The sequence below is a fragment of the Mauremys reevesii genome, linkage group 24, assembly GCF_016161935.1.
Source record: "Mauremys reevesii isolate NIE-2019 linkage group 24, ASM1616193v1, whole genome shotgun sequence".
Classification (NCBI taxonomy): Eukaryota; Metazoa; Chordata; order Testudines; family Geoemydidae; genus Mauremys; species Mauremys reevesii.
The window spans coordinates 16,158,742-16,171,608 of record NC_052646.1 but is presented as its reverse complement, the minus strand read 5'-3'; positions in this window follow the sequence as shown (position 1 = coordinate 16,171,608).

Genomic DNA, 12,867 nt, shown 5'->3' with positions numbered 1-12,867 from the left:
ACTGGTGTAGAGAAAGTAGATAAGGAAGTGTTGTTTACTCCTTCCCGTAACACAAGAACTAGGGGTCACCAAATGAAATTAACAGGCAGCAGGTTTAAAACAAACAAAAGGAAGTATTTCTTCACACAATGCGCAGTCAACCTGTGGAACTCCTTGCCAGAGGATGTTGTGAAGGCCAAGACTATAACAGGGTTCAAAAAAGAACTAGATCAGTTCATGGCGGACAGGTCCATCAATAGCTAATAGCCAGGATGGGCAGGGATGGTGTCTCTAGCCTCTGCCAGAAGCTGGGGATGCGCAATGGGATGGATCACTTGATGAGTCCCTGATCTGTTCATTCCCCCTGGGGCACTTGGCACTGGCCACTGTCAGAGGACAGGATACTGGGTTAGATGGACCTTTGGTCTGACCCAGTAAGGTAGTTCTTAGATAGATAGATAGATAGATAGATAGATAGATAGGGGGTACAGGTACAGATAGATAGATGGTGGGGTATGTATGGGGATAGATAGATTAGATGGATGGTGGGTGTGTGTACGGGGATGCATAGATATGTATGGGGTTAGATAGGTAAATAGATAGAGGAGTGTGTATGGGGACAGATACATAAACAGATAGATGGTGGGGTATGTGGAGATGGCTAGACAGATGAGGGATGTGTTTAGGGGATGGAGAGACAGATGAGGGGTGTGTGTATGGGGGAGGATAGACAGACGAGGGATGTGTATGGGGCAGGGGTAGGCAACCTATGGCACGGGTGTTGAAGGTGGCATGCAAGCTGATTTTCAGTGGCACTCACACTGCCTGGGTTCTGGCCACCGGTCCGGAGGGCTCTGCATTTTAATTTAATTTTAAATTAAGCTTCTTAAACATTTTAAAAACCTTATTTACTTTACATACAACAATAGTTTAGTTATATATTATAGACTTATAGAAAGAGACCTTCTAAAAATGTTAAAATGTATTACTGGCACACAAAACCTTAAATGAGAGTGACTAAATGAAGACTCGGCACACCGCTTCTGAAAGGTTGCCGACCCCTGTTATAGGGGATGGATAGATAGACAGTTGAGGGTGTGTGTATGGGGTAGAATAGACAGAAGAGGGGTATGTGTATGGAGGTTGGATAAACATATGGGGGGATGGATAGACAGATGAGGGGATGTGTATGGGGGTGGATATACAGATGAGGGGTGTGTAAATGGGGGATGGATAGACAGATGAGGGGATGTGTATGGGGGATGGAAAGACAGATGAGGGGTATGTGAATGGGGGTGGATGTACAGAAGAGGGGATGTGTATGGGGGATGGATAGACAGAAGAGGGGATGTATATGGGGGAGGATAGACAGATGAGGGGATGTGTGGGATGATGGATTAATGAGGGGATGTGTATGGGGATGGATAGACAGATGAGGGGATGTGTATGGGGGACGGATAGACAGATGAGGGGTGTGTGAATTGGGGAGGATAGATAGATGAGGGGTGTGTGAATGGGGGATAGATCGACAGATGAGCGATGTGTGTGGGGATGGATAGACAGATGAGAGGATGTGTATGGGGATGGATAACAGATGAGTGATGCGGGGAGGGATGGACAGACAAATGAGGGGTGTGTGTATAGGGGATGGATAGACAGATGTGGTGTGTGTATATGGGGGAGGATAGACAGAAGAGAGGTGTATGTATGGGGGATGGATAGACAGAATAGGGGATATGTATGGGGGATGGATAGACAGATGAGGGGATGTGTATGGGGAAGGATAGACAGAAGAGAGGTGTATGTATGGGGGATGGATCGACGGATGAGGGGTGTGTGAATGAGGGATGGATAGACAGATGAGGATGTGTGAATGGGGGTGGATAGACAGATGAGGGGTGTGTGGGGATGGATCAACAGATGAGGGGTGTGTGAATGGGGGTGGATAGACAGAAGATGGGATGTGAATGGGGGTGGATAGACAGATGGGTGATGAGTGAGGGGATGGATGGACAGATGAGGGGGGATGGCTAGGGAGACGAGGGCTGTGTATGGGGACAGATGGGGGTGATGCTGAAGGAGAGGGACGGCTGGGCACTGTAGCTGAATCCCCGTGCCGGCTGGCTCCCTATTCCAATGCTGGAATTGGAGGCCTCCCATCCCCCCAGCCGATGGGGAGCGGGTGCATGCGCGAGCCCGCGGCTTGCCTGACGTCAGCCAAGAAATGAGCCAGCACAATTGAGCTGTTAATAATTCAGGCGACAGCTGGGGGGGAGGGGGGGAAGCAGCTGATGCTCTCGCCCACCGTGGCTGATGCCTTTGAAAAGGCCAGGCCCGGAGGAGAATCCCGCTGCCATGGCAACCCCCGGCCCATCACTCACACAGCATTGGCATCCCAATACGTCCGCCACAGCCCGCACCACCACCCAGCCCCCCTAAATGGGGGGGTTAACCCTCTATGGGCCAGAGGAATTGAGCATCTACAGGAGGCTGGCCATGACTCAGCACAGATCACCCAACTCTAGCCTGGTGGTTAGGCCCAGCTAGGCCAGACTAGGCTAGAGAGAAGGGCCGGGACCGTGGGAGTCAGTATCCCCTGTGCTTCCTGTTTGAGGCATGATGAGGGGGAATCAGAATGAAAAACAAACAAGCCCCCAGGTCTTGTGACAATTAGGAGCCCAGACTCCTGAGTTCTATGTCTGGGAGGGGAGCAGGGTCCAGTGGTTAGATCAGGGGAAGGGGAATTAGGACTCCTGGGTTCTCTCCCCAGCTCTGGGAGGGGAATGGGATTGAGGTTTTTCGAAGGAGATGCTGAGAGTCAGAACTCCTGGGGTCGGCAGTAGCTCTCCCCTCTGCCATATTGTTTGACCTGCAAGACACAAATATGACCAGTAAATCATCCCATGACCAGAAGTCCGCAATCCTTTGTGAATGATGTTAGGGTTAGGGGAAGACCGCCATCTTTCACTGTGTGTTTGTGCAGCACCTGTCCTGGTACAACAGGGCCCCGATCTCAGCTGAGGCATGGACCGTCTCTCTGTGTGTTTGTGCAGCACCCGGCACAATGGGGCCCTGATCTCAGCTGGACAAGCCTGGCACAACCATTATGATCCTACATACATTTAACATCTCTGAGTTAGGGAAGAGCCCGACTGATCCTTCAGGATCATTGCAGGACTAAAATAACGAGCCCATCAATGAGCAAAGCAAGAGAGAGGAACCAGCATCCAAATCATTAACCCGCCCACTAATGCAAACCCTGGCACGGACTGCCAGCATGACCAGGTATCTGTCTGTCCTAGGGAAGTTACATCTCAGAGCAACGACCTGTCCCCTACTCAGGCCACCCATCCTTTGGTCTTGGATGTGGTCTTTGGAAATGCAGAACCCTTCCCAGATCACCCCCAGAGGTTGACACCCCCCCCGCCCTTTCTCTGCATCTGAACGTAGCTTCATCGGAGGTTGCCTGGGTTATCTTGTTCCAGCTGTGACACTGCCTGCGTTTGCAGCTTTGGCTGCAGACATGCCGGGGGGCGGAGGGGGGGGGCAGGCGGTGGAGAAGAGACTAAAAATAAATCATCAGGCCTCACTAGAGAGAGAGGGAGAGACAGGGAGAGAAAGGGGCAGGAAAAGAGAGAGCGAGAGAGATGGAAGAGAGAAGAGAGAGTTGTGTTTGGCGATAGATAGATAGATAGATAGATAGGGTATCTGGGGATAGATAGATAGATGTGTGTAGTGGGATAGTTTGCTTATGAGAATGTCATGTGGGACTGTCTCAAAAGCCTTACTAAAATCAAGATATATCAAGTCTACTGCTCCCCCTCAATCCACTAGGCTAGTTACCCTCTCAAGGGAGGAAATTAGTTCAGTTAAGTTTGTTTTCTTCTTGACCAATCCGTGTTGGCTATTCCTTATAACCCCGTTGTCTTTTAGGGGCTTACAAATTGATTGTTTAATCATTGCTTCTGGTATATCTTTGCAGCTGTCAAAGTTAGACTGACCAGTCTATAATTCCCCGGGCTGAGGTTGTCTGTGGCTTGGATCGCCCACCATTGTAAGCCCATGTCCCAGTTTATTAGCTCTGCATCTGATCTTTTGGGGGTGGGCTGTTTTAGCTGGGAAAGGATTTCTCAGAAGCCCTAGGAGTCAGGACTCCTGGGTTCTATCCCTGGCCCTGGGAGGGGAGTGAAGTCTAGTGGGTTAGAGCAGAGGGTGCTGGGAGTCAGGACTCCCTGGGTTGTGTCTCCAGCTCTGGGAGAGGAGTGGGGTCTAGTGCAGGTGTCGGCAACCTTTCAGAAGCAGTGTGCTGAGTCTTCATTTATTCACTCTAATTTAAGGTTTCGCGTGCCAGTAATACATTTTAATGTTTTTAGAAGGTCTCTCTATAAGTCTATAATATAGAACTAAACTATTGTTGTATGTAAAGTAAATAAGGTTTTTAAAATGTCTAAGAAGCTTCATTTAAAATTAAATTAAAATACAGAGCCCCCTAGACTGGTGGCCAGGACTCAGGCAGTGTGAGTGCCACTGAAAATCAGCTTGCGTGCTGCCTTCAGCACAGACATGTGCCAGAAGTTGCCTACCCCTGGTCCAAAGGTAGAGCAGGGGGAGGGTTGGCAGCCAGGACTCCTGGGTTCTAGTTTTGCTTTTAGAAAGATAGATGGACAGAGGAGATCAAATGGTCCCATGGATAACAGACACAGAAGGAGGTGATAACAGAGAGGGGGAGATGGAAGATAGATACAAGGGTGTGTATGGGGACTGATGAATATTAGAGGGGTGTTTTGATGGAGAATGTTTTGCATTATATATATTCACTGAAATGAATGTGTGCATCCCTGCTGCCCCCTGCTGGAACGGATGAACCCTGCTCTCTCTGTGAGTGTGGTCTTTGTGTGTTTGGTATTCTGTGTGTGTGTGTGCGTGTGCACGCACGCACATACACCTTCCTGCTCCTCTTTTGGCTAGAATCACAACTATTCCTGTGTGCCTATGTCCCCGCACTGCTAAAAGCCAGTGGAGAGTCCCGCCTCTCCTGCAGGCCGGGGCTCTGGCTGCAGGGGGCTGGGGAACTCGAGATTAACTAGGGCATAAGCTGTGTGTGTGTGTCCTGCTGCCTTGTCCCTGCTTGTTTGTGCAGCGATGGGTCACGCAGTGCTGCATGTGAGCGCACACACGTCCCTCTGCTGGGCAGGCTGGGAATTCACAAGCTGACGCACCTCGGGGATTCAGTGCGCTGTTTTATGGGCAGGCCAAGCTGCCAAAGCACAGGGAAAAGACAGCCCATCGGGATCTGTCAGAGGCAGGGAGGCACCTGAGATGATGGGTCATATCCTGCGCTTGGGGTCCCATCTCCTGTGGTGCCCGGTTGCCCTCCCGCCGATCCAGATCTGGTGCCGTGTTGCTACATAGCGCAGGCTCTCCTGGATTCATAGGTCCCAAGGCCACGAGGGACCATTGTGATCATCTACTCTGACGTCCTGTGTCACCCAGGCCAGAGACCTGCCCTGAACGAATTCCTGTTTGACCTGAGCAGAGCTTTTCCAGAAATCCTGCTCTCCCAGCCTGCCGGGCGGCTGCGCAGCCAGCGACTGACGATGTGCATCGCTTCTCGGTTCTGGCACGGGCTCCCCCTCGCTTTTTGACGAGGCCTCGTCTTGATCACTGGAGGAGAAAATGTTTATTAGTAGTACTGGTACAGCAGAACCCTGTTTATCCCATCAAATTGGGACCGGGACCAGATTGGATAATAAAGCACTCGGGTAACGTGGAGAATGGGAACGTGCTAGGCTGCAGTGCTGTCTAGCGGCCACAGGAGAGATCGCCTGCTTCTGGACCTGTGCGCGCTGGTTGTTTGGTTAATACGGAGAGCTGGATAAATGGTGGGGGGTCTACTGTAGTAGTAATATATTAGATGTACCGGTATTACGGTAGCACCTACCAGGACCCCATTGTGCTACAAGCTGCACATTATTATTTATTAAGTGTATTATGGTAGCGCCTAGGAGCCCCATTCATGGACCAGGACACCACAGTGCAGGCTCCGTACATTATTATTAGGTGTATTATGGTAGCACCAAGGCATCCATCATGGCTTAGGACCCTATGGTGCTAGGCGCTGTATATTACTGTTTATTAGGTATAGTACGGTAGCACCCAGGCCCTCCGCAGTGCCAAGTGCTGTACATTATTGCTTATTAGGTGTATTACGGTAGTGCCCAGGTGCTTGTCAGGCCCCAGGCCCGCTGCTGTGCCAGGTGCTGTACATTATTGTTTATTAGGTGTATTACGGTAGTGCCCAGGTGCTCGTCAGGCCCCAGGCCCCCCGCTGTGCCAGGTGCTGTGCGGCAGGTGATGGATGCTTGAATCCAGTCCCTTGTTCTGTGCCAAGCGTCTCTCTCTCTCCTCTTGACTGCAGCGCGTGGCTTCAGAACGGCTCAGGCCTGGAGTTCCAGCTTCCGCTTTTCAGCCGCTGGTTCGGTATCCTCCTAGGTTCCCAGGGTGGACGGGACAGTCCTGCCCATGCAGGCTGTCCCCTTGGCATAGTCCAGGTCACAGGCCCTCCCCCAGGGATAACTGCCCATCACTGCCATCATTAATCATTTATTACTGTGGTAACTTGCGCCAGGTGCTGCACAAACACAAAGCAGCAGCAGGCAGGGTGGGGGAAAGAGCTGGAACAGCCCCCCAGTGCCATCACTGAGATGGCAGCAAGCCCACGTGGCGGGAGAGGGTGGTTACTTCCTGCCTGTGCAGCCCTGGGTCCAGCAGGGTGCTGGCAGTGGGGTGGCCTCAGCTGGGCCCCAGTTCACCACCTCCAGCAGAGCAGCCGCTGCTTTGGCCTCTGCAGTCACAGCTGCTCCCTTGGCTAAGTCCTAGCCCAGCTGGAATGTAAATGATGATCACCCTGCATGCAAATTTCATTGCAACACCGGACTCTAGCTGCAAACCCAGGGCTCCCACGGAAGCATGTCCAGGTCTCCCTTCATTTTTCTGCATGTCCGTTGCATTACTGCAGTGCCATCTCCCTGTACAGCAGTAATAGCCCCTGGCCCTCCTCTGCCAGGGAGCCTGAGACTTGCATGCTGTTGCTTTACTTCACGCCAGGGATTTTAACAGCTGTAGTAGCTCAGGGCCTTTTGGAATGTCAGTTTACCTACCAACACCTGTCTAAGTGAGACTACTTACATTATATACCTGCCATGACGTTGCACTCTGTATGATTTCATGAAAATATGCTAATGAGTGTGAACATAATGTAACTGGAATATGCTTCATGCAAAAGGTCTCTTGTAAGGAAGGTATCATTACAAAGCTAATAATCTGCTGAGTGTGGTCATCCTATTTGTATAAACATCATTCTGGTATCTGAAACTAGAAATATGAAATATGACTCTCAGGGCCTAGTGTAATTATGCAAAGTGTGAGCCATTAATGGTGGGTTGGAATCTTGATGGCTTCCACCAACCAGGACAATTGACGGTACATGGCTCTGTTTGCAGGCAGCCTTCCTGTGAGTCAGGCTGGGAGGAATGTGGGCTTGGAGTCTTACAGTGAGATGTGATCATGTCACCGGAACTGGAATCCATCTTTAACCCGGTGCTTTTCCATTTAGGAGGGGTGGGAACCCAGAGAGGGACAAAGGATTCCCGCCTGTGCAAAAGATATATAAGGGGGTGGAACAGAACAAAGGAGGCTGCAATCACGAGAAATCCCCTCGCTACCACCTGAGCTGGAACGAGGGCCGTACCAGGGGAAAGGATTGTGCCCAGACTAGGAAGGTGTCCAGTCTGTGATAGAAGCTTATTGAAACATCTGAGGGTGAGATATTATCTGTGTTCAGTTTTCTTACTGTATTAGGTTTAGACTTGCGTGTTTTACTTTATTTTGCTTGGTAATTCACTTTGTTCTGTCTGTTATTACTTGGAACCACTTAAATCCTACCTTCTGTATTTAATAAAATCACTTTTTACTTATTAACCCAGCGTATGTATTAATACCTGGAGGGTCAAGAGCTGTGCATCTCTCTCTATCAGTGTTACAGAGGGCAAACAATTTATGAGTTACCCTGTATAGGCTTTATACAGGGTAAAACAGATTTATTTGGGGTTTGGGCCCCATTGGGAGCTGGGCATCTGAGTGTTGGAGACAGGCACATTTCTTAAGCTGTTTTCAGTTAAGCCTGCAGCTTTTGAGGGACGTAGTTCAGACCTGGGTCTGGGTCTGTAGCAGGCTAGCGTGTCTGGCTCAAACCAGGCAGGGCACTGAAGTCCCAAGCTGGCAGGGAAAGCAGGCTCAGAGGTAGTCTCAGCACATCAGGTGGCAGTCCCAAGGGAGGTTTCTGTGATCCAACCCATCACACCTTCATCTTTATTTATGGAGACTCCCATTGTCCAAGTAAATTTAAATCCTCTCCTGGATCCTGCAGAGCTCTTCATCTGGGTAATATCTTGTGGGTTGGAGTTCCACTGGCTAATTGGAACATGTATAAAAGATGCCGTTCCTGGGATTGCCCCACCAGGTGGGGACACTCTAAACGCCAGGGGCTAGGAAGGGGCCTATTGGCCGCTGTTGCTCATAGCCACATGAGAGCACAGAGCTCAGCAGGATTCAAAAAAAGACTGGGATCTTTATATGCATAATATGAACATCCACAGTTACATCCCAGAGTGAGGAGCAGAACCCAGGAGTCCTGCCTCCCAGCCCCACACACTGCTTTAACCCCCTAGATCCCACTTCCCCTCCAGAGCTGGGGATAGAATCCAGGAGTCATAAGAACGGCCATACTGAGTCAGATCAATGGTCCAGCTAGCCCAGGATCCTGTCTCTAAGTGTGGCCAATGCCAGATGCTTCAGAGGGAATGAACAGCACAGTGCAATTATCAAGTGATCCATTCATAGAATATCAGGGTTGGAAGGGACCTCAGGAGGTATCTAGTCCAACCCCCTGCTCAAAGCAGGACTAATCCCCAACTAAATCATCTCAAGTCTGACCTTAAAAACCCCTAAGGAAGGAGATTCCACCACCTCCTTAGGTAACCCATTCCAGTGCTTCACCACCCTCCTGGTGAAAAAGTTTTTCCTAATATCCAACCTAAACCTCCTCCACTGCAACTTGAGACCATTGCTCCTTGTTCTGTCATCTGGTACCACTGAGCACAGTCTAGATCCATCCTCTTTGAAACCCCCTTTCAGGTAGTTGAAAGCAGCTATCAAATCCCCCCTCATTCTTCTCTTCTGCAGACTAAACAATCCCTGTTCCCTCAGTCTCTCCTCATAAGTCATGTGCTCCAGCCCCCTAATAATTTTTGTTGCCCTCCGCTGGACTCTTTCTAATTTTTCCACATCCTTCTTGTAGTGTGGGGCCCAAAACTGGACACAGTACTCTAGATGAGGCCTCACCAATGTCGAATAGAGGGGAATGATCACGTCTCTCGGTCTGCTGGCAATGCCCCTACTTATACAGCCCAAAATGCCGTTAGCCTTCTTGGCAACAAGGGCACACTGTTGACTCATATCCAGCTTCTCGTCCACTGTAACCCCTAGGTCCTTTTCTGCAGAACTGCTTCCTGGCCATTCCGTCCCTAGTCTAACAGTGAATGGGATTCTCCTGTCCTAAGTGCAGGACTCTGCACTTGTCCTTGTTGAACCTCAGGTTTCTTTTGGCCCAATCCTCTAATTTGTCTAGGTCCCTCTGTATCCTATCCCTACCCTCCAGCGTATCTATCTCTCCTCCCAGTTTAGTGTCATCTGCAAACTTGCTGAGGGTGCAGTCCATGCCATCCTCCAGATCATTAATGAAGATATTGAACAAAACTGGCCCCAGGACCGACCTTTGGGGCACTCTGCTTGATACCAGCTGCCAACTAGACATGGAGCCATTGATCACTACCCATTGAGCCCGACGATCTAGCCAGTTTTCTATCCACCTTATAGTCCATTCATCCAGCCCATACTTCTTTAACTTGCTGGCAAGGATACTATGGGAGACCATATCAAAAGCTTTGCTAAAGTCAAGGAATAACACATCCACTGCTTTCCCCTCATCCACAGACCCAAGTTATCTCCTCATTGAAGGCAATCAGATTGGTCAGGCATGACTTGCCCTTGGTGAATCCATGCTGACTGTTCCCGATCACTTTCCTCTCCTTGAAGTGCTTCAGAATTGATTCCTTGAGGACCTGCTCCATGATTTTTCCAGGGGCTGAGGTGAGGCTGACTCGCCTGTAGTTCCCCGGATCCTCCTCCTTCCCTTTTTAAAAGATGGGTACTACATTAGCCTTTTTCCAGTCATCCGGGACCTCCCCCGATCGCCATGAGTTTTCAAAGATAATGGCCAGTGGCTCTGCAATCACATCCGCCAACTCCTTTAGCACCCTCGGATGCAGCGCATCCGGCCCCATAGACTTGTGCTCATCCAGTTTTTCTAAATAGTCCCGAACCACTTCTTTCTCCACAGAGGGCTGGTCACCTTCTCCCCATACTGTGCTGCCCAGTGCAGCAGTCTGGGAGCTGACCTTGTTCGTGAAGACAGAGGCAAAAAGAGCACTGAGTACACTAGCTTTCTACACATCCTCTGTCACTAGGTTGCCTCCCTCATTCAGCAAGGGGCCCACACTTTCCTTGACTTTCTTCTTGTTGCTAACATACCTGAAGAAACCCTTCTTGTTACTCTTAACATCTCTCGCTAGCTGCAACTCCAAGTGTGATTTGGCCTTCCTGATTTCACTCCTGCATGCCTGGGCAATATTTTTATACTCCTCCGTGGTCATTTGTCCACTCTTCCACTTCTTGTAAGCTTCTTTTTTGCATTTAAGATCGGCAAGGATTTCACTGTTAAGCCAAGCTGGTCTCCTGCCGTATATACTATTCTTTCTACACATCGGGATGTTTTTTTCCTGCAACCTCAATAAGGATTCTTTAAAATACAGACTGCTCTCCTTTTCCCCTCATGTTATTCTCCCAGGGGATCCTGCCCATCAATTCCCTGAGGGAGTCGAAGTCTGCTTTTCTGAAGTCCAGGGTCTGTATTCTGCTGCTCTCCTTTCTTCCTTGTGTCAGGATCCTGAACTCGACCATCTCATGGTCACTGCCTCCCAGGTTCCCATCCACTTTTGCTTCCCCTACTAATTCTTCCCAGTTTGTGAGCAGCAGGTCAAGAAGAGCTCTGCCCCTAGATGGTTCCTCCAGCACTTGCACCAGGAAGTCCCCTACACTTTCCAAAATCTTCCTGGATTGTCTGTGCACTGCTGTACTGCTCTCCCAGCAGGTATCAGGGTGATTAAAGTCTCCCATGAGAAACAGGGCCTGCAATCTAGTAACTTCTGCTAGTTGCTGGAAGAAAGCCTCATCCACTTCATCCCCCTGGTCTGGTGGTCTGTAGCAGACTCCCACCACGACATCACCCTTGTTGCTCACACTTCTAAACTTAATCCAGAGACACTCAGGTTTTTCTGCAGTTTCATAGCAGAGCTCTGAGCAGTCATTTCCTGTCATCCAGTCCCAGCTTCTGGCACCCAGAGGTTTAGGGACACCCAAAGCATGGGGTTGTGTCCCTGACCATCTTGGCTAAAAGCCATTCATGGGCCTATCCTCCAAGAACTTATCTAGTTTTTTTGAAACTTGTTACACTTTTGGCCTTCACAGCTGACTTTGTGTTGTGTGAAGAAGTAATTTTTTTTTAAACCTGCTGCCTATTAATTTCATCATGTGAACTCTAGTTCGTGTATTAAGTGAAGTAGTAAATATTTCCTTATTCACTTTCTTCATCCCATTCATGATTATAGACCTCAATCACATCCCCCTTGAGTCATCTCTTTCCTGAGTGGAGCAGTCCCAGTCTTTTTAACATCTCCTCATATAGAAGCTGTTCCATATCCCTAGTAATTTTCATTGCCCCTTTTTCAACTCTGACATATCTTTTTTGAGATGGGGCAACCAGAACTCCAGGCAGTATTCAAGGTGTGGGAGTACCATGGATTTACACAGGGGCATTATATTGTGTCTTGTCTATACTTTTCCTGAGGGCTCCTAACATTGTTAGCATTTTTGATTGTGCCTGCACTTTAGAATAATAGAATATCAGGGTTCGAAGGGACCTCAGGAGGTATCTAGTCCAACCCCCTGCTCAAAGCTGGACCAATCCCCAGACAGATTTTTGCCCCAGATCCCTAAGTGGCCCCCTCAAGGACTGAACTCACAACCTGGGTTAAGCAGGCCAATGCTCAAACCACTGAGCTATCCCTCCCCGTTGAGCTGATGTTTTCAGAGAATAATCCAGGATGACTCCAAGATCTCTTTCCTGAGCAAGAGCAGCTTTTTTAAATGCCCTCATTTTGTATGTATAGTTGGGATTATGTTTTCCCTACATGCATTACTTTGCACTTAACATTCAATTTCATCTGCCATTTTTTTACCCAGTTTTGTAAAATCGCTTCATACCTCTTCAGCATCAGCTTTGGACTTCACTAGCTTGAGTAATTTTGTACCTGAAAACTTTGCCACTGCGCTGTTCACCCCTTTTCAGATAAATTATGACTATGTTGAAAGGCACAGATCTAAGGGGTCCCCACTCTTTACCTGTCTCCACTGTAAAAATTGATGATTTACTCCTACCCTCTGCTTCCTGTCTTGGCCAGTTACTGACCCACGAAAGGACATTCCCCATCTCCCCACGGCTGCTCAGTTTCCTTACCAACCGCTTGCAGCTCCCAAAGCCACCAACAGGTGGAGCCAGTAACTCAAACTCCTGCCACCGCTGCCTTTCAGCCTCCGCTTTTCTCTTTTTGCTCCCCAATTTTTCCCCTTTAATACTTTTTAAAACAGGCACAGTCCTGCCTCCATTTGCCCCCCAGCCACCAGCAGAGCCCTTGTTTTTCCAACAAGGTT